The sequence below is a fragment of the Furipterus horrens genome, unplaced genomic scaffold (genome assembly GCF_987537825.1).
Source record: "Furipterus horrens unplaced genomic scaffold, mFurHor1.1.pri manual_scaffold_6, whole genome shotgun sequence".
NCBI lineage: Eukaryota > Metazoa > Chordata > Mammalia > Chiroptera > Furipteridae > Furipterus > Furipterus horrens.
The window spans coordinates 38,384,971-38,405,682 of record NW_028327176.1 but is presented as its reverse complement, the minus strand read 5'-3'; positions in this window follow the sequence as shown (position 1 = coordinate 38,405,682).

Here is a 20,712-nt window from a genome sequence, read left to right as displayed (position 1 = left end):
TTTTATCCCCTTTGCTCCCCTCTACCCAGTACCCCCCTTTCCCTAGCAATCCCACTCCCCTTAGTTCATGTTCATGAGTCATGCATGTAAGTTCTTTGGCTTCACCCTTTCTTATATTATTCTTAACTTCCCCCTGTCTATTTTGTACCAATCAATTATGCTTCTTAATCCCTGCACCATATCCCCATTTCTCCCCCTCCCCCCTCCCAGCTGATAACCCCCCAAATGATTCCTATACCTATGATTCTATTCCTATTCTGGTTTGCTTGGTGGGATTTTGTTTTTACTTTTTAGATTCAGTTGTTGATAGTTGTGAGTTTGTTGTCATTTTAGTGTTCATAATTTTGATCTTCTTTTTCTTAAATAAGTCCCTTTAACATTTCATACAATAATGGCTTGGTGATAATGAATTATTTTAGCTTTAACTTGTCTGGGAAGCACTTCATCTGCCCTTCCATTCTAAATGATAGCTTTGCTGGATAGAGTATTCTTGGTTTTAGGTCCTTGCTTTTCATCACATTGAATACTTGTTGCCCATCCTTTCTTGCCTACAAAGTTTCTTTTGAGAAATCAGCTGATAGTCTTATTGGCACCCCTTTGTATGTAACTCTCTGCTTTTATCTTGCTGCTTTTAAGATTCTCTCTTTATCTTGAACCTTTGGCATTTTAATTATGATGAGTCTTGGTTTGGTCCTTTTTGGGTCTAGCTTGTTTGGGATTCTCTGTGCTTCCTGGACTTGTATGTCTATTTCTTTCACCAAGTTTTGGAAGTTTTCCTTCATTATTTTTTCACGTAAGCTTTTAATTTTTTGTGTTTCCTCTCTATCTTCTGGTACCCCTATGATTCAGATGTTGGCATGTTTAAAGTTGTCCCAGAGGTTCCCACCTCTCCTCATTTTTTTCAATTCTTATTTCCTCATTCTGTACTGGTTGACTGTTTTTTTCTTCCTTATGTTCCAAATCATTAATTTGAACCCTGGTTTCTTTTCCTTCGCCATTGGCTTTGTGTGGATTTTCCTTCGTTTCATTTAGCATAGCTTTCACTTCTTCCCTTATGCGTCTGCCATACTTAAGCATATCTGTCAAGTCTGTGAGCATCTTTATCACCAGTGTTTTGAACTCTGCATCTGTTAGGTTGGCTATCTCCTCATCTGTTAGGTTGGTTATCTCCTCGTCGCTTAGTTGCCCCACTGGAACCTTGATCTGTTCTCCCTTTAGGGCCATACTTCTTTGTCTCCTCATTCTGACAGGCTTCTGTGTTTGTTTGCCTACATGTCCCAGGTAGAGCTGTCACTACTGTTACATTGTAAGGGGCGGAGCCTTAGGGATTCCTCAGTACAGGGCGACCTGTTTCACCACATTGTGGGGCTGTATGTGGGGGAGGGGTCTGAGAGGGAACAGTGCCACTTGCTCAGCACTTGCGCTTTTCCAGGCACTTCTCCCACTTTCGTATGAGACTGGCACCTGTCTATCTGTTGTCCTGGTCGTCAATCCCTGAGTGGGTGGGTCTGCATATGTTCTCACAGACCATGGGGGCCCTTTAAATAAGCCAACTCTACTGAGAGACTAGCAGTTTTTTCTCCACCCCAACCTCCACTGGTCTGCACAGTCAGAAGCAATGAGTCTTGATTTTCCCTGGCACTGGGACCGTGAGCTTCGTGGTCTGGTCAGGAGCTGGAAAGGTTCCCCTGGTGTCCCTCCCCACTTTTTAGAATGTGTGACTTTGCTTTCTGCCGGCCTGCTGCTATTGCTGCTGCTGCCACCACACCGCATCCTCTCTGCCCTGGCTCCACCCATCCTACCTTTCTGAATAAGTATTTCTTCTTTATATCTTTGTGTTTTGGACTTCCATTAAGCTTGATTTTCTGGAACTTCTGGTTTGTCTCTAGTTTTGAGGTAGTTCTATTCCTTCTTAGTTGTGGAGGGAGACCCTGCATATCTGTCTAGGCCTCCATGTTGGCCAGAAATCCCTCACCAAAAGCTCTGCATAGGTCTTTAAGTTCTAGGTATGTTATCATTTTCATTGTAATTTCCTCCTTTATATTTGCATTAGGAGTTTATTTTTACTTGTGTCTAAAATTATATAAACATTTTAAGAATTTCCAATTTCTAATATAATTTGATAATACATAATCAGAAAATAGGGTAACATTAATCTTTAACATTTGCTATTTGAATAATCTTGAATACTTGTGGACCAGAAGACAGATTTGAAGCTATCTAAATAGTTAGGTACAAAGACAATTCTGCATTGTGAAGGTTAACATAATTTAGTTTCTGGTTCAACCCAGAATGCAACATTAAACTTCTCTATTTAGGAAAATAAAATTTTCAAATATTTTTTTTACTTATTATCACTTCAGAGTGTAGATGTATAGGTGTGATGTGGAGAAGTACTTTACAGAGCAAAAGAGAATGAGCTTTAGGCACCAGGCAGCCTTGATTCACATCCAACTTTGATGATACAGCATTGAGCAAGTAACTTGAAACTTCAGTGTTTGCTCTTTATTTTATCCATATGGAGCTTATACATTTTTAATCATCGTCTGCAGTAGAAATACATGCATTGATTCATACATTGATAGAACAACTTTGTGGAAAAATGATTTTACTAGAAGAGAAGGTGTTCCTTTTTCATTGCTTTGTGATCTTCCCTAGTGTGACATTATGGTGTCATCAGAATTTGAAATGGCTACTTTTCTAGACCAGGTATAAACTTCCTACTAAAATTTGCTAGGAAGAGATATAAAAAGGCAGTTTTCTTTCCACTTTGATATTGAAATAAAAAATGTACAGACTTCAGCTTTTCTCTCTTCTTCTCTAATAAAGTGGTAGGAAGTGGGATTTTTCACTGTTGGTTACCTAAAACACTGACCTTTGCAGTTCTTTAAATCTCCCTTTGGGTAGCCCTGAAATTAGCTCTGCTCTCCCCAAGTATGAGGCAGTATCTTTTTCATTATTAGCTTTGTTTTCATCAGAAGCTATTGCTATTTTGATGGGCACAGGCCTCTGAGTTCTGAGTCTCTGATATGCTGGTCACACTATGGTAAGCCGGGGAGCCTGGCAGATGTACCAGTTCACTTGCAAGGCCGCCGCAATGCACTAATGTCCCTGTGAGGCAGCAAAGTCCATGATGGTACAAGGCCAAGTGGCCCACAGCTATGACTAATTAGCTGGTGTGTTCTCTGAGACTCCTGCAGAGACACTGAAGTGGGTGGAAGTGTGCATATTAAAAATTTGGGTGCGTAATTACTATATGTTTCTTCATAACCTCCAGTTGAGTGAGGGTAAACAGGTAAGGTAAGGAAATATTTTCTTCCCTTTTTCGTGGGTATCCTCATGCCAGGCCTCAGGAGGGGAATAGATCTTAGTCTTTTCCTTGTTTTCAGAAAAATGTTTATCCTGAGTTTGCCATATTTTTGTGGTTGTTTTAAATAGTTGTTGTTAAAGTTCTGTTGGGGGATTGAGTATCTTGCCAGATTCCACATCAGAAAGCATACATCAAGCTGTATAGACACTGAAAAATAGCGAGACCATGAATGCTTGAACTTTTTTCTAAATGACTGATGCGATATAATTAGAAATATAATACTAAGTTTTTCATAATTGTCTTAGGAATGCACTCTTTTTGTGGAATATGGAGAGCAGAAATCAAGCAGTTTTTCCAAGATGAGGATTTATCTATAGCTTTTAAAGTAATTTTTTTATCCTAAAGAATATGTAACAAGAACAGCAGAATTGTAGGACCCCTGTAGAGGTCATGTCTGAGCAAATACATCTTCATTTGTTGTTTACATGTTTATAGCAAGCCTTGCTCTCAGCAGCAGGCAGAAAATTCCCACCCAACTAAATGTTGCCTTTGCACAATCATTCTTAGTTTCCAAGTAATCAAAAGGAAATTGCATATTCATTTCAAATTTGTTATTTGGCTTACTGTGACTAGAGACATACTCAACTATGAATTTTTAAATTCATGGATTATTAAAAAAACAAAGCTTTGCTAATTCTTTTAGAAATGTGAAAAAACAGCTTGGGGAATAGGAAAATATTGAGCTCCGAAAGATAGGATGGGGAGAAATAGAAGGAAAAAGAAATGAGTGATTGTTTTCTGTAGTCAATACATTTGTCTTCGAAGAAGCAATTCTGAAGTGGAAAAAAATGGCTTTCCTTAAGCCCATGCAAGTTGCCCAGATTTTAGCTAATATTAAAAAGCATGACATGTGTCAGGATTCTGAGGTAAAATTAACTTTCATTTCATGGCAGTGCTCTGCCACTACTGATTTTACATTTAACAGAGTCCATTTCTTGATCTCACCTTCAGAGCCACTGAACTCAAGTTTTATTGATCTGATGTCAATCAAATATGCTTTATTATCTGAGCCCTTGCCTCGCCTAACTGTCTAGAGTCCCTTGAACAGAGGGCACTGTTAAGGTGAATGTTTTCTGAAGGCTTTGGCAAGTGAGGGAGGAAAGGTTTAACTAGGTCAGTTTGGGTGGAGTGTAAGTGCTAATTGAGAGAGTTCAAGGTTGTGGAGCTTCTGGGTCCCGGTGCCTCACCTACAGTGAGAGTGAGTGTGTCCAGAAGGAGAACCTGTGAAGCAGCCCCCACATCAGGAGGGACAACAGTACTGATTACAATGCTGAGAAAAATGACACAATTGCCTTTTTTTTCTTTTGAGTGTTAATGTAATATTGGCATTTTATGAAAAAGTGAGCAGAATTTAACAAATATCAGACCTCATTACTTAATGCTTTTTAAATAGTAACATCTGAACAAAATGTATCTAATTCAAGTTATGAAAACATAAGAGTTAAATAAACATATCATTTAAATATAAATTACAAGCCACTAACTGCCATCTCTGGGCTCTGCTGTTTCTTTGGGCTGTTCCACTCCATCCTGGCATGAATGAGATCACTCAGAGCTGTGGTCAGTCCAATTGGCCTGCAGTATCTTTCTGTCATTTAGTTCCCCCAAGTGGAGTTGTCACTGCTATTGCCTCTGGGTAACTTGTCTGCTCTGGCAAGAGTGTCTGGTTTTAGTAGTTTTGATTGCTTTGCTAGTCTCTCCTCTTTGTTCCCAGCTGAGGCATCTGCCTTTGCGATGAACTCCTCCAGCCAGCTCCTTCCCAGGATTTTTGTGTGGGTCTGCTGTGGGGTTGGAGAAAGGACAACATATTGCAGCTGGTACAAGTGACAAAGAGTAGCAGGAAAGGCTTGCATTAATGATGTCAGGAGAGGGGGCTGGGAAGGAAGCAGAAGAGTAGGCTATTAGAGACAGAAATAAATGTGGACAACTAAGTTGCTGACCAATGTCTCAGACGTTTGCATGACCATAACAAAAGTACGGGGTTTCAGTTTTTAAAAATAGCAACGTAAAAGGTTGTGGTTTTCAATCATGGCTGCACATTGGGAAACTTTAAAAACACTGAGGCTTGAGTGCCCCATTCCCCCAAGGCTACTTTATCATCCAAAGTTTAAAATTTTTCCCAAGAGATTCCAACATGCAGCCAATATCATAAACTGCAGTGATAAGTGAATATCAGGATTTTGAAAATCAGTATTACAATCAGGAAATGGAAAGTATAACTATTACTTTTATTTCAACCAAAAGGAAACAGGCTCATTTATAAGGAGCATCTTCCAGGTGCCAGGCACGGTGCTGAGTAGTTATATTACCGTTTTCATTTTCATAGTAATACTCTAAAGTGAGGATAGTCAACCCTATTTAAAAAGTGAAGAAAGAGAAGCTTAGGAAGGAGAAATAATTTGGCCAAGGTGACACTGTTTGTAGAGGTCAAGTTAGTATCTGGTCTACTAACCCCAGGTCTATGTGATTTGTCTTTGTCCTTACATTTTCTTGAAGACACCATTGTAAAATATAATTTGTTCTGGATTGCTTGAAGACCTACATCCTTTTGTGTTTTGTATCTAGGAATAAGAAACAAAATCTATATGTTCTATAATCTGTAAGATTACTCAAAATTAAGGGACAGCAAATCAGAACCTACTGTCTGTTTCTAGGTGGCCTGTGAAGTAAAAATGATTTTTACATTTTTAAATGGTTGAAAAAAATAAAGAAGGATATTTTGTGGCCCATGAAAATGATATGAAATTTAAAGTTGTTGACCACAAAGTTTTATTGAAACCTGGTCACACTCATTTATTTGTGTATGGCCTCTGGCTTCCTCTACACTACAACTGCAGGGCTGAGTAGCGGTGACAGACCATTTGGGGTACATAGCCTAAAATATTTGCTATTTAGTTATTTACAAAAAAATCATTGACTTCTGCTCTGTAGTAAAATCTGATAGGATATCTTAATATAAAAAAACTAACATAAAATGTAAAAATACTTGTTCACATTTAAAATTTTATATCAATAAAAAACAATTTGCAAGGTTCTTCAAAGGTATGAGCTACCCTAGTTCATGTAAGTGTTGGTTTAAAAATCCTTAGGTGCCCCTGAGGGTGGTGCTTAGATAAATGTAAAGTGAAAACACAGTGACCATTGTCCACAGAAGAGCAGTCATAGAGAAAGGTAAAATCTTTGTGAAAGATATCACTAGCAATTCATGATTTATTGTAATGACTTCATTCTTTTTTAGCTTTACTTGTAAAATAAGTAAATCACTGAATAGCTTTTTTTTTCTAATTTTTCTCTAAACTTCTAGTTCCAAAATTTTTATTTTTAAAAAATATTGGTATATTCATCAATGTTTGAGAAATCTACAAGTTCAGTAATACAAACAAGAGGGGAGGAACATATATATATCTTCTGGATGGTGGGCCCCTGTAGTACAGGCTTCCCCCACTAGGTGGGTGTTCTAGGAACACATCTGTATCAGTGTACTGGCTGGTGGTGTTGTGAAAGGCTGTTTTTGGTTTCAGTGAATTCTTTTTGAAGACTCTCAGCATGTTTGCCTATTTCATGATGGGTGATTTATGAGCATACCTGGCCCACTGCTCTGAGTGTTCAGCAGTTTGTGACCCAAACCAGTATGGCCCCCATACCACACCCTCCCTATTCACCTGATCTTGCCACAGTTGACTTTTGTTTGTTTCCTTGGATGAAAACAGTCTTCAAAGGGAAACATTTTGCCAATGTGGAAGAGGTAAAACAAACAAACCAAAAGAAAAAAAAAAAAGGCAGAAGCACTAAAAGGAATCAAACTTGAGTTCAAAAAGTGTTTTGAGCAGTGGGAAGGTGTCTCAACAGGTGTATTGCATCAAATGAAGAGTACTTTGAAGATAACTGAAGTTTAAACATGTAAGAATAAATACACAAATTTTTATAAATAAATTCCAGGGTTTTTTGCACAGCCCCCATATGCTTTGTTGTAATAGCTATACCAGAGTTTCTCAGCATGTGTTTCTTGGATTGCATGCATCAGAATCACCTAGAATGCGTGTTTTAAATACAGATTCCAGGTCCCAGGCCACTTACTTATGTAAAATCTCTGAGGGCACAATTCTGCCTTTCAACAAGCTCCCAATGTAAATTTCATGCTCCTGTAGAGTAAGGACCCCATAGCACACCATGGGAGAAAACATTTATGGTTCCTACTATGAATAGAGATTTAGTAGAGCAAGCAAGGGGGATGTAGAGATTCCCATAGAGAAGTGGGACAATGTCAGGTCTGTATTCCCAGGGCACAGGATTGAAAGCAAATATGGAGACAAAATTGTTAACAGGAAACAGATACACCCAAGTGGACAGAGAAATAATAGAAACGAGAAAACACAGTGAAAGAATGGAAGTGGGGATGGATTACTGCTATTTTTGTTTTGTTTTGTTTTGTTTTTTACTTTATCAGAATATGATTGATCTAAAAGCCATCTCCCTTCCTGACATCCCCTCTTCATCCTAGAAATAACCAAGTATGTCAGGCATTTTGTGTTTGCTCCTTCAGATCCATTCTCCATCCCTTTCCATCTAGTTTGTCTGAGGAAGCTAAACTGTTTAGTCTGTGTCAAGAGGCTCCCCTATCCTGTGGCTTCCACTTACTGTGTGGTCAGTGGGGGGCCCCAACAGGTAACCACAGGGAGGGTGGAGAGTGAGGCCCCCTCACTGAGCAACCAACTCAGGCTAGCTGGTTCTTTGTGCTGAAAGTCATTGCTCTAGTCAAGGTGGCCTTTTCTACACAGTACTCCACTGCTGCCTTCTACCACATGCTTTTGACTTGTCTGTTTAGGTCTGAGAGTGGTAATAGATCCATGATTGCAAACCCCAGGTTATTTGCAAAATCCTTTCTGTTCCCCTACAACCTGGCCACATGTTTATATATTCTAAACTCTCTTTGCATTATCCTGATATAACTAGGGTATCTATCTCTTGTTTGGACCCTATGAAACCAAAACCAAATGTCTACAGGCAGGATCCAAAAGGAGAGGGTCATCATTTCCTCAGTGAGCAAAGGCTTAGTTTATCAAATAGACAAGTTCCTTGCTTCAGAGCCTTACACATTCTACCACCCCTGCCAAAAACCTTCTTCCCGCCCCCTGTAAAATGACCACTGCTGGTCATTTTAAAAATCTTACTTTGAATGTCAGCTCCCAGGCATGCCTAAATGGCTTTGCAAAACCAAATTGTAATCATGCATGTTATAAGTAATGGATCTTATAATATCTTTGTGTATCCTTCACATTGGACTGTGATCTCTAGAAGAGCTTTGACTATTTTGTGTTTAACACCTGCCTTTTATAAGTGTTCAGTCCATTTTTGTTGAGTATGTGAATTAATTAAATATAGTTACCCTAGCAAATTTCACTGCTCCCCTGGGAGAACCTATGGCATACATAAAAACTGCATATATAACATGTTATTTTCTGTGTGTCCCTACATCCACAGCCTTTCATGTGACCAGTTATACCAGTGCCCACAAGTGACTGTCTCAGGTGAATGATTCTACTTGTCTCCCAGAATCTCGTCTGTTTTTTTGAAACATTTTTTATAATAAAGGAGGCAGAAACCTATCAAAGAAATTGTAAATAATTGATACAGGAATAATAAATCATACAAAGTGAGAATAATTGCCTGCTAAATACAGGGCTGGTGCTGAGTTAAACTCAGTGCATGGGCATTTATATTTTCCCAGCAAATGGGAAAAAGACCAACTGGCTTCCCATATTCCCCTTGCCCTCTCTCCAAATAATTTCTAATCAGAGACCCTAGCAGGCATCTATCTATTGCCAAAGGTTTCTCTTTAGAGAACTAGAGGGTCAGAAATTTTGGGGTAGTAAATTTAACAAAACTGCAAGTTTTCATTTGCTGATGGGTTTGTCTTTCTGGAAACTTAGTAACATTTCCTAAATGAGTAGCCTGGACTAGATGAAGAGGGAAAAAAAATTCATCACTCCATATATTTAGAGATAGAGTAGCTAGTGAGAACTTCTCCTGATAATGCTGCCTATTTTTTCCATTCTAACTCCTCATAGTGTGAATTTCACTTTCTTTATAGCCTAAGACTTTGGGGGACATGAATGTGAATAAGTTGCCCCTGTACATCATAAGGATATCAGTCTTTCTTCCATTTCCATTCCCCATTTTGTCCACTCACAGTTCTCACCTCATTTCAGTTTTTCCCTTCATGGAACAAAGTGTCTGGCCCCAGTTTTTCCTGCCAGCTGCCACGTCATGCTGAGAAATCATGCAGATGACTACCCTTCTCCAAGTCATCACGAGCCAGAGATGATCTTTCTGCATTGTACCAAATGCCACTGTGAAGCAGTAGAAAACCAATCAGAATCTTCTTGCATTTCAGTATGGGCCGGCTTTCCCCTTCTCTGAGTGATTTCAGGGGTCAAAAAAAAACTATTCAGGTTTCCATCGATTTGCTAGTATTTGAATTTTGTTAAAAATTTAATATTATAGGCTATGCTTAAAAACAATTTTTTCTGCATGTGGTAACACATAGCACATAGTTACCACTTAGATGTCAAGGTGAATAGGGCCATCAGATGAATTTTGAAAGTAGGTATCTATAAGGAGTGAAAGGCAAGAAAACATGAGGACCCTGTAATCACAGAGAGAAGCAGAAAGGAGACATCTTTGCTCTAAATAAAAAGATTGTGTTTTGCCTAGATACATCTGTGACTTCTGTTCAACCCACTCAGTTTTACAAAGAAGAACTTAGGCCACACCCATGGGCATTATCTGCAGCAGGGGGTCACCCACTCTTGTTCTCCAGTATACACATTCTCACAGTACAAAATAGAAAACTGAGCTTCTCTCTCATCTAAGAACTAGTTCTTGTTTTCTGTTTTTTGAGGGAGAAATTACAAAAAAGTTTTTTTTATTGTAAATGGAACTCACAAGAGTCCATTTAACTATCTCATCATATCTCTAGGAATTAATACTTGCATAGCACCTCAAAATCAGGAAAAAGAAAGCACTGTTGAAAGATAAATTTTCCTGCATTTCTACTGTGTAATATGTATTAGATTTATTTGAAAGTGCCTTGAGGACAAAAACCATGATTTCCCCCCCTATTATATATAGTTTAGTGTTTAAATACATGCTGTGAAAACCATAGTAGGCAAATCTTCCCAGGACCATGCTCACTTATTTTCCACCAAAAATAGAATCCCTTATATTTGATACAGGCTACAGACAGGTCACCTGCCAGTTGAAGAAGCCTATTTAAAGAATTAGCTGCAGTTCAGTATATATCTTTCAGCTTCAGCTCTAGATGGTTTATTGTACAAAATAAAAGGCTTAGGTATTCAGCAGACAGGAAGTAGAAACCTCTGTGTTTGTCGACAGGTATAAAATGTCTTGTCATAGGTGTTGATATCACATATTAATCACCCCGGCTAGGGAAAATGGGCACCCTGGTGTGTTGTGCTATAAATATTGATATGATCACCCTGAACTGGCAAGGCACCCGGGAAGCCTTGAGAGGTAGAGAGAAAGGATTTTCATAAAGGTACGCTCACGTGTGCTCCACCCTCCTTTTTGTTGTCTTGGAATCTATGCACCTCCAACTAATTACTTCCCTATTCAGTCCCCAAAAGTCTAAAACGCCTTCCAGATATTTCAGGAATATGGTTGAACCGCTCTGTCTTTTCACACAGAACACCTAATCCTTTTATCTTTTACACTATATATAGTTTTTGACAGCCCTCACAGCTTCCCCGGCTGGCTGCCTGTCTGGGAGAGCAAAAGGTTGTCTGCCATCAGCTGCTGGTAAGGCAACATCCAGGCCGTTTCAGCTGCAGGGGCAGAATTTTGTGCTGTGATGCTATTTTCAGTTCAGCGGACACTTTCCAGTAATCAAGTCAACAGTATTTATTAAAGTTACATGCAGACTAGAAGAAAGTTGTTCTGTTCTGAAGACTGAACAAATGTTGATTCTCACAAGAGCACAATACTAGTTATAGTATATATATTGTTGTTTTATAACTGTTTACATATCCTTTCAAACCGCAAGACCAGACTGAAGTCAAAATAGGGTCCCGCCATAAAGTTGTACGGGTGTGTTATTTAAGCAGACCACATTATGGACTCTGTATGCAATTGTGTATATAATTTTCATCCAATAAATATTTATGTAGCATCCAACATACATTAGATACTGTTCCAGGTACTTTAGATACGGGGCCAGACAAGTGAGGCAGACAGACAAGGTCTCTGCTCTCCGGTTATGTTCTCATAGTAAGACCTCCAAAGAAACAAGAAAACACGGAACACATCAATTGTAATGATTATTCAGAACAGTAAAATAGGATGGGAGACGGAGTGGCTACTATAGATCAGGTAGCCAGCAATAAATAGTCTGAAGTGTAAATTTTTAAGTTACCAGCAGATTGCTGATGGTGTAAGAGATCATTCCAAGCAACATGTATAGCTAACGCAAAGGCTTTAATGTGGGAACGTTTCACATTTTGAGGAACAGTTTGGTAAATATCTTTACCTGTTTTTGAATATTATATGACAGGTGAGGCAAAGTTGATTGAGGGGATGTGAAAAGAGAATGGGGAAACCCAAAGAAACTGGGTGAAAGTAGTTCTTTAGGAATATTTCACAAAGAAAGAAAAAACAAATAACTTACACCCTTCCAAAAGCTAGGACCAAGAGCAGATAACAAGATTACCCAGTCTTATTTAAGATTAGGATTTTGTTGGTACCCAGGAATCTGGGATGGGTTCTTTATCTGAAAAGCCTATTCCAGCACTTTACTTTGGATAAAACCCATCTGCTTTTGCACCTGTGTTTTGTTGTGTGGCACTTGAAGAAATTAATAAAAGTTGGGTGCTCCGATTTTATAGGTGATGCCAGTAAGTAAACAAATTTGAAAAATCTGACTCCTTACCACAATTTGGACATCTAGACCAGCTGGAAAGATATGTAGAATGTCTTGTCCTAATCTGCGCCATTTTTGCCATTCTTCAGAACTTGGAGAGAGAAATGTTTAAGGAAGAAAGAGGCAGAATATTGCTTAAAATTGCTCTAGATCTTTATTTTCCAATATTTGAAAAAGAACATGCCATGGGGAAGATGGATGAATTGAAGTGACTGGGCTAACTTCATTTAACTTCCTTGTATGATCTCATAAATATGCTTATTCTAGGAGAACTAAAAAAAAAAAAATCGTAATGTGGAGTAGAACATGCTTCAGAGTATTCTCTCAGGGAAACATATATTTAAAAATAGGTCATATTGACTATTTGTCTGACATTATTTTAAAAGAGAGGTGTTTATTTGAGGCAACTTCTTGGGTTTAGATATTTTTTCTGAACCTAATCTATTACATTCCCCTAAATTTTTTTATGAAGCATGACTGTTATATTTAGGAAGGTTTTTTAAAGAAATGGCCTGGGAAATTCACTTATGCTTTATTTATTTATTTTTAGTTAGGGAAGCAGCTCAAGGGATTAGGGATTTTCTGTGTTCAGGGTTTGATAATAACAACTAAAGAAACGTTTTTATACTTACATGACAATTGACAGCTTAAGAAAGACAGATTGATCCCTGCGCCTATCTTCAGAAGCTTAAAGCAGAAGAGATAAAATAATTTTGACTGAAAGCCATATTAAAGAAGCTGGCTAATGTGGGATAGATTATAGAGTCTGATCATGGGCTTTATGCAGAAATTGGATTTCATATATATAACATGAATTACGCAAAACAGTATATCCAGCTGGGGAAGGACCTGACAATACTTAGAGAGTTCATTTGGAAGATGTTGAAATTATTGAGTATTTCAGTTTAAGTGGTAGATGCATGGCAACAAGTTAAGTATTTGATATTAAGTATCTTTATTGAAATAAAATTATATTGAATTATTTTAAAAATTCTATAAGAACTTTAGCAGCACAATAGAAATTTGAATTAATTCTGTTCTTTGTAAAACATAGTGTCATAGTGTTTCTGTTACAGATCTGTGAGATAGTAACCATTTGTGAATATTTTCAATCTCTGCTGAAATTTTTTTTATTGTTTTTCTATTATAATTGTCCCACTTTTCCCCTCATTGCTACCCCCCACCTAGTCCACCCTTTCTCCCACAGTTAATCCCCACCCCCTTGTCTGTGTTCATGGGTTATTTATATTAGTTCCTTTACTAAACCCTTCCCCTACTTACTCCCCCCACCAATAACTGTTACTCTCTTCCTTGTTCAATTTTGTTCATTTGTGTTGTTCATTAGTCTCCTGTATTAGGTGATATCATATGGTATTTTTCTTTTGTTGTCTGGCTTATTCGCTAAGCATGATTCTCTCTAGTTCCATCCATGTTGCTGCAAATGGCAGGAGCTACTTCTTTCTTTCTGCTGCATAGTATTCCATTGTGTAAATGTACCAGTTTTTTAATCCACTCATAGGCATTTTGATACTTTTTATGTTCTTTTCCTTGGGCCTTCGGAACTTTTCAAAATAGAGCTGTCAATTAAATTAAATCTTTTATTGAATATTTTCTAGTTAAAGGGCTTGTACCAAAAGAAACATTTATTGGGTTTAGAAGAGCAAAACAATATCCCTGCCCTTAAGATGTTCATTCTAGAAATCGCCCTGAGGAATAAAGTAACTGAAATGAAAATTACATTTCAAAGAATCAACATCAAATTTGCTAATACAGCACAGATCAGTGACCTGAAAGACAAACTAGTGAAAATCAACCAATCAGAACAGCAGAAAGAAAAGAAGTTGTTGTTTTTTTAAAAACAACGAATTGTTTAAGGGACCTCTGTGATGACATCAAGTATTTAAACATTCACATTATGAGGATCCCAAGAAGGGAAAAAAAGAGAAAAAGATACAGAAATTTATTTAAAGGGATAATTACTGAAAACTTTTTAAACCTGGGAATAGAAACAGATGTCAGGATCCAGAAAGCACAGAGTTCCAAATAATATGAACCCAAAGAGACCCACACCAACATATATTGCAACTGAAATGGCAACAACAAAAAAATAAATAAATAAAGATAAAGAGACAACCTTTAAGAAAGAAAGAACAAAACAATGAGTTACATACAAAGGACACCCCATAGGTCTATCAGCTGATTTCTAAGCAACAACTTTGTAGGTCAGAAGAGAACAGTGGAACATTTTAATTTTTTTATATTTTTAAATTTTTTTACTGTATTTTTTTCCATTACCATTTAGTCCCCTTAGAACTCCCTGCTCATGCCCCTGCAAATACCACATTGTTGTTCACGTCCATGAGTCCTTATTCCTTTTGGCTCAACCTTCACGCCCTAACCTCTCACCTTAGCTATCATCCTGCTCTCTTTCTATGAGTCTGTCTCTGTTTTCCTTGTTAGTTCAGTTTGTTCATTAGATTCCACATATTAGTGAAATCTTTCTCTGACTGGCTTATTTTATTCAGCATAATGTTCTCTAGGTCCATCCATACTGTTGCAAGGGGTAAAATCTCCATTTTTATGGCCGAGTAGTATTCCATTTTTAAATGTCCCATAGTTGTTTTATCTACTCATGTACTGATGGACACTTAGGCTGCTTCCTTATCTTGGTGATTGTAAAGAATGTTGCAATGAACATAAAGGTGCTATGTACTTTTGAATTAATATTTTGGGTTACTTCGGATAAATCCTTATGAGTGGAATCACTGAGTCAAAAGGCATATTTATTTTTAATTTTTGAGGTATCTCCATATTCCTTTCCACAGTGGCTGCACCAATCTGCATTCCTACTAACATGGCAAAAGAGTTCCCCTTTCTCCACATCCTTGCCAGCACTTGTTGTTTGTTGATTTATTGATGGCAGCCATACTGATAGGTGTAAGATGATATCTCATTGTAGTTTCAATTTGCATTTCTATGATGATTAGTGACGTTGAGCATCTTTTCATATGTCTAATGACCATCTATATGTCCTCTTTGGAGAAGTGTCTGTTCAGGTCCTTTGCCCATTTTTTAATTGAGTTATTTTTTTTGTTGTTCAGTTTTGTAAGTTCTTTATACATTTTGGATATTAATACTTTCTCAGATATGTCAGTGAATATGTTCTTCCATTCTATGGGTTATCTTTTTATTCTGTTGATGTTTTCCTTTGCTATGCAAAACCTCTTTAGTTCAACATAGTTCTATTTGTTTATTTTTTGTTTCTTTTATTCTTTTATAACTGATAAAATATTATATGAGCAATGTATGAGATTTTTCTGCCTATGTTTTCTTCTACGACTTTTATGGTTTTTTACTCTAACATTTAAGTCTTTAATCCATTTTTAATGTCTTCTAGTGTGTGGTGTAAGAAGATGGACTACTTTCAGTTTTCTTCATATATCTGTCCAATTCTTCCAACACCATTTACCAAATAAACTATCTTAAGCCTATTGTATATGATTACTTCTTCCGTCAAATATTAATTGACTATAAAGACATGGATTTATTTCTGGTCTCTCTACTCTGTCTATTGACCTGTGCCAGTTCCATGCTGTTTTGATTACTATGACCTTAAAGTATAGTTTCATTTTAGGTAGCATGATTCCTCCAACTTTGTTCTTTCTTGGGATTATTGTTGCTTTGTGTGCTTTCTTTGGTTTCATAAAAATTCTTGAAATAGTTGTTCTAGTTCTGTGAAATATGTCATTGGAATCCTGATAGGAATTGCATTGCATCTATAGATTTCTTTGGATAGTGCAGACATTTTAATGATGATAATTCTTCCTATGCATGAACACAGTATGTGCTTCCACTTATTTGTATCTTCTTTAATTTCTTTCTTCAGTGTCTAATAATTTTCCCAGTACAGGTCTTTTACATCTTTGGTTAGGTTTACTTCTAAGTATTTTATCCTTTTTGAAGCAATCATGAATGGGATTGTTTTCTTAATTTCCATTTTTGATAGTTCATTATTGGTGTATAAAAATGCAACTGATTTCTGGATATTAATTTCTGGATATTATTCTGCTACTTCACTGAATACACTTATCAGTTCTAGTAGTTTCTTAGTGACATCTTTGGGGTTCTCTGTGTACAGTATCTTGTCATCTGCAAATGAAGACTATATTACTGCTTCCTTTCCAAGTTGGATGTTTTTTATTTCTTCTTCTTGTCTGATTGCTGTGCCTAGGACTTCCAATACTATGTTAAATAAGAGGTGAAAGCAGACAGCTTTGTCTTGTTTGTATCTTAAGGGGAATGCTTTTGCCCATTGGGTATCATGTTGGCTGTAGGGTTCTCATATGTGGCCTTTATTATATTTAGGTATGTCCCTTTATTCCCACTTTGCCGAGAGTTTTTATAATAAATGGATGCTAAATTTTATTAAATGCTTTTTCTGCACCTATTGATTCAATCATGTGTATTTTGCCTTTCATTTTGTTTATGTGGTGAATCTTATTATTGACTTGTGAATGTTGTACCAACCTTGCATTCCTGGAATAAATTCTAGTTGATCATGGTGTAAGATCTCTTGATGCATTGCTGTATTCAGTTTCCTAATATTTTGTTGAGGATTTTAGCATTTATGTTCATCAGGGATATTTGTCTATGATTTTCTTTCTTTGTAGTGGTGTCTTTATCTGATTTTGAAATTAGGATAATGCTGTCCTCATAAAATGAGTTTGAGTACCTTCACTCCTCTTAAATTTTTTGAAAAATAGATAGTTTGAGAAAGGGAGATGTTACTTTTTCTTATAATTTTGGTAAATTCACCTGTGAAGCCAATCAGTCCAGGGCTTTAGTTTATTTGAGTTTTTTTTTATTACTGCTTCAATTTTGCTTGGTGTAATCTCTCTATTCAGATTCTCTTGTTCTTCCTGATATAGTTTAGGGAGACTGTATGTTTCTAGAAACTTATCCATTTCATCCAGTTTGTCCAGTTTGTTGGCATATAGTTGTTCATAATATTTTCTTATAATCCTTTGTATTTCTTTAGTGTCTGTTGTTATTTCTCCTCTTTCATTTCTGATTTTATTATTTGGGTCCTCTCTCTTTTGTTCTTGATAAGTCTGCTTAAAGGTTTATAAATCATGTTTATCTTTTCAAAGAACCAGCTCTTGGTTTCATTGATCATTTGTATTATTTTTTAGACTCTACTTCATTTATTTTTATCTGATCTTTGTTATTTCCTTCCTTGTACTCACATTGGGCTTCATTCATTGTTCTTTTCCAAATTCCTTTAAGTGTAAAGTAAGATTGTTTATTTGAGGGTTTTTTTTTTGTTTGTTTGTTTGTTTTTTAGATAGGCATATAGCACTGTGAATTTCCTTCTTAGGATTGCTTTCTCGGTGTCCCACACATTTTGGATCGTTGTGTCCTTATTTTCATTTATTTCAAGGTATCTTTTGTTTTCTTCTTTAATGTCATAGTTTACCCATTCATTGTTTAATAATATGTTATTTAGCATCCATGTCTTTATGTGTTTTTCAGTGTTCTTCTTGTGATTGATTTCTAGTTTCATAGCATTATGGTAAGAGAAGATGCTTAATTGATTTTAATCTTCTTAAATTAATTGAGACTTGTTTTGTGTCCTAACATGTGGTCTGTCCTAGGAAATTTTTCATGTGTACTTGAAAAGTATGTAGTCTGCTGCTTTGGGGTGAAATGCTCTGAAGATGTCAATTAAATCCATTTGATCTAGTGTGTCACTTAAGGCCACTATATCCTTGTTGATTTTCTGCCTGGAAGATATTCCATTGAAGTCAATGGGGTGTTAAAATCCCTGACCATGACCATATTTCTGTCAATATTTCCCTTTATGTCCATCAAGATTTTGCTTCATGTATTTAGGTGCTCCTATGTTGGGTGCATAAATGTTTATTTACTAGGTATATATCCAATCATTGGATTGTTCCTTTTATTATCACATAGTGTCCTTCTTTGTCTTTTCCTATAGCCTTGGTTTTAAAGTCTATTTTGTTGAATGCAAGTACTGCTACCCAGCTTTTTCTTTTCCTTTTCATTTACATGAAATACCTTTTTCCATCCCTTTTCTTTTAGTTGGTGTGTATCTTTTGATCTGAAGTGCATCTCTTGGAGACATCATATATATATGTGTGTGTGTGTGTGTGTGTGTGTGTGTGTGTGTGTTGTTTTCTTATTCATTCAGCTGCTTTATGTCTTTTGGTTGGAGCATATGAGCTATTTACATTTAAGATGATTATTGATAGATATGTATTTATATAGTGCCATTTTATCATTAGACTAGTTTCCTCTGTTTTTTATCTTCTCTTCTTCTTCTTCTTAAAGCAAGCCCTTTAACATTTGTTGCAGTACTGGTTTGGTATTAACAAACTCCTTTAGCTTTTTCTTGCCTGGGAAGCTCCTATTTCCCCTTCAATTTTCAATGGTAGCTTTGCTGGGTAAAATAGCCTTGGTTGTAGGTCTTTGCATTTGCATTTCATCACTTTGAATATCTCACACCACTCCCTTCTGGCCTGAAATGTTTCTATTGAAAGATCAGAAGACTATCTAATTGGTGCTCTCTTGTATGTAACTACCTGCTGTTCTCTTGCGGCTTTTAGGATTCTATCCTTGTTTTTAAACCTTGTCATTTTAATTATGATGTGACTCAGTGTAGGCCTCTTTGAATCCAACTTGTTTTGGCTTCTCTGAACTTCCTGGACTTGTGTGTTTTTTTCCTTCACCAGATTAAGGAAGTTTTTGGTCACTATCTCTTCAACTAGTTTCTCAGTCCCTTCCTTGTTCTATTTTCTTTCTGCTTTTCCCATGATGCAGATATTGACACACTTCATGTTGTCCAAAATGTTTCTTAAGATCTCCTCATTTAAAAAATTTTTTGTTTCCTTTTTGTTGCTCTGCCTCGGTGTTTATTCCTACCCTGTCTTCCAAATCACTGATTCAATTCTCTGCTTCATCCGACCTACTGTTTATTCTTTCCAGTGTATTATTTATTTCAGATATTACATTCATTATTTCTGACTGGTCCCTTTTTATGGTTTCTATGTCTTTTTTTTATGCTGTTTAGTATTCTTAAAATCATTATTCTAAACTCTTTATCTGATAAATTGCTTGCCTCCATTTCATCTAGTCTTCTTCTGGAGAATTCTCTTTCCTTTCGGATCGGTTTCTTTATCTTTCCATTTCGACTACTTTCTTGTATTGTTTCTTTGTGTTAGCGAGATCTGCAAAAACTCTGAAATAGACATTTTTCAGACACTGCTTATTACTGGTTCTGGGCAACCTGTTTGTAACACTCAGCAATCCACAGCTTGTAGCCCCCTCTGCTGGGTCTAAAGTGACACAGATGAGAAAGATACCTCTATGCAAATAAAAGTATTATTCTACTATGTCATTTCTTTAATCTTTTATTCTAGAGTCCTCTGGGGCAGGATATTAATTAAACTGACTTCTTGGGAAGCTTCTACTCCAAGAGAATATGGGGCAATTACCATCATGGAAGGTGGGTGTCTAGTGAGACATTTTTAATGTTCTGAAAGAAAATTACTTAGAACCTAGAATAATTTATCCAGCAAGGTTATTATTCAGAATTTAAGGAGTGATAAAGAACTTTCATACAAGCCATAACTGCCGTATAATCCAACAATTCCACTTCTGGATATTTATTCAAAGAAAACAAAAACACGAATTCAGAAAGATATATACACTGCAGCTTTACTAGTAACAGCCAAAATATTCAAGCAACCTAGCTTTATTCAGCAATAAAAATAATGAAATCTTGCTGTGTCAACATGGATGGATCTAGAGGGCATTAGGCCAGGTGAAACAAGTTACATAAAGAAAGGCAAATACCACATTATCTCACTTATTTCTGGACTCTAAACAAAACAAAACAAACCAATAATAAATGAATTAACAAAAAAACAAACAAAAAACAGAAACAGACCCATAGACATAGAGAACAAACTGGTGTTTGCCAAAGGGAAGGATGTAGGAGCACAGGAAATAAATAAATAAATAAATAAATAAATAAATAAATAAATAAAATAACTAACAAAGTCCTGCTTGATAACTTGATTGGAATAGAATTGAATCTATCTAGAATAGAGTGTTGATTTTTCCCATCCATTAATCTTTACACTTATTAAGATTTGTTTATATCTTCTCATAATGCTTTGCAGTTTTATTCATAAGGTTTTGGATACCTTTTGTTATATTTATTCCTAAATTCTCTACAGCTATTTTTGTCTCTTTATTTGGAATCTTTATTCCTATTATGTTTTGTTTTATTTTAGTTATTTATTTAGTTATTTATTTTAGAGGTATGAGGACCCATGTATTTTCCTCTATTGACCTTTTATCATGTAAGCCTTCAGAAGGTTGT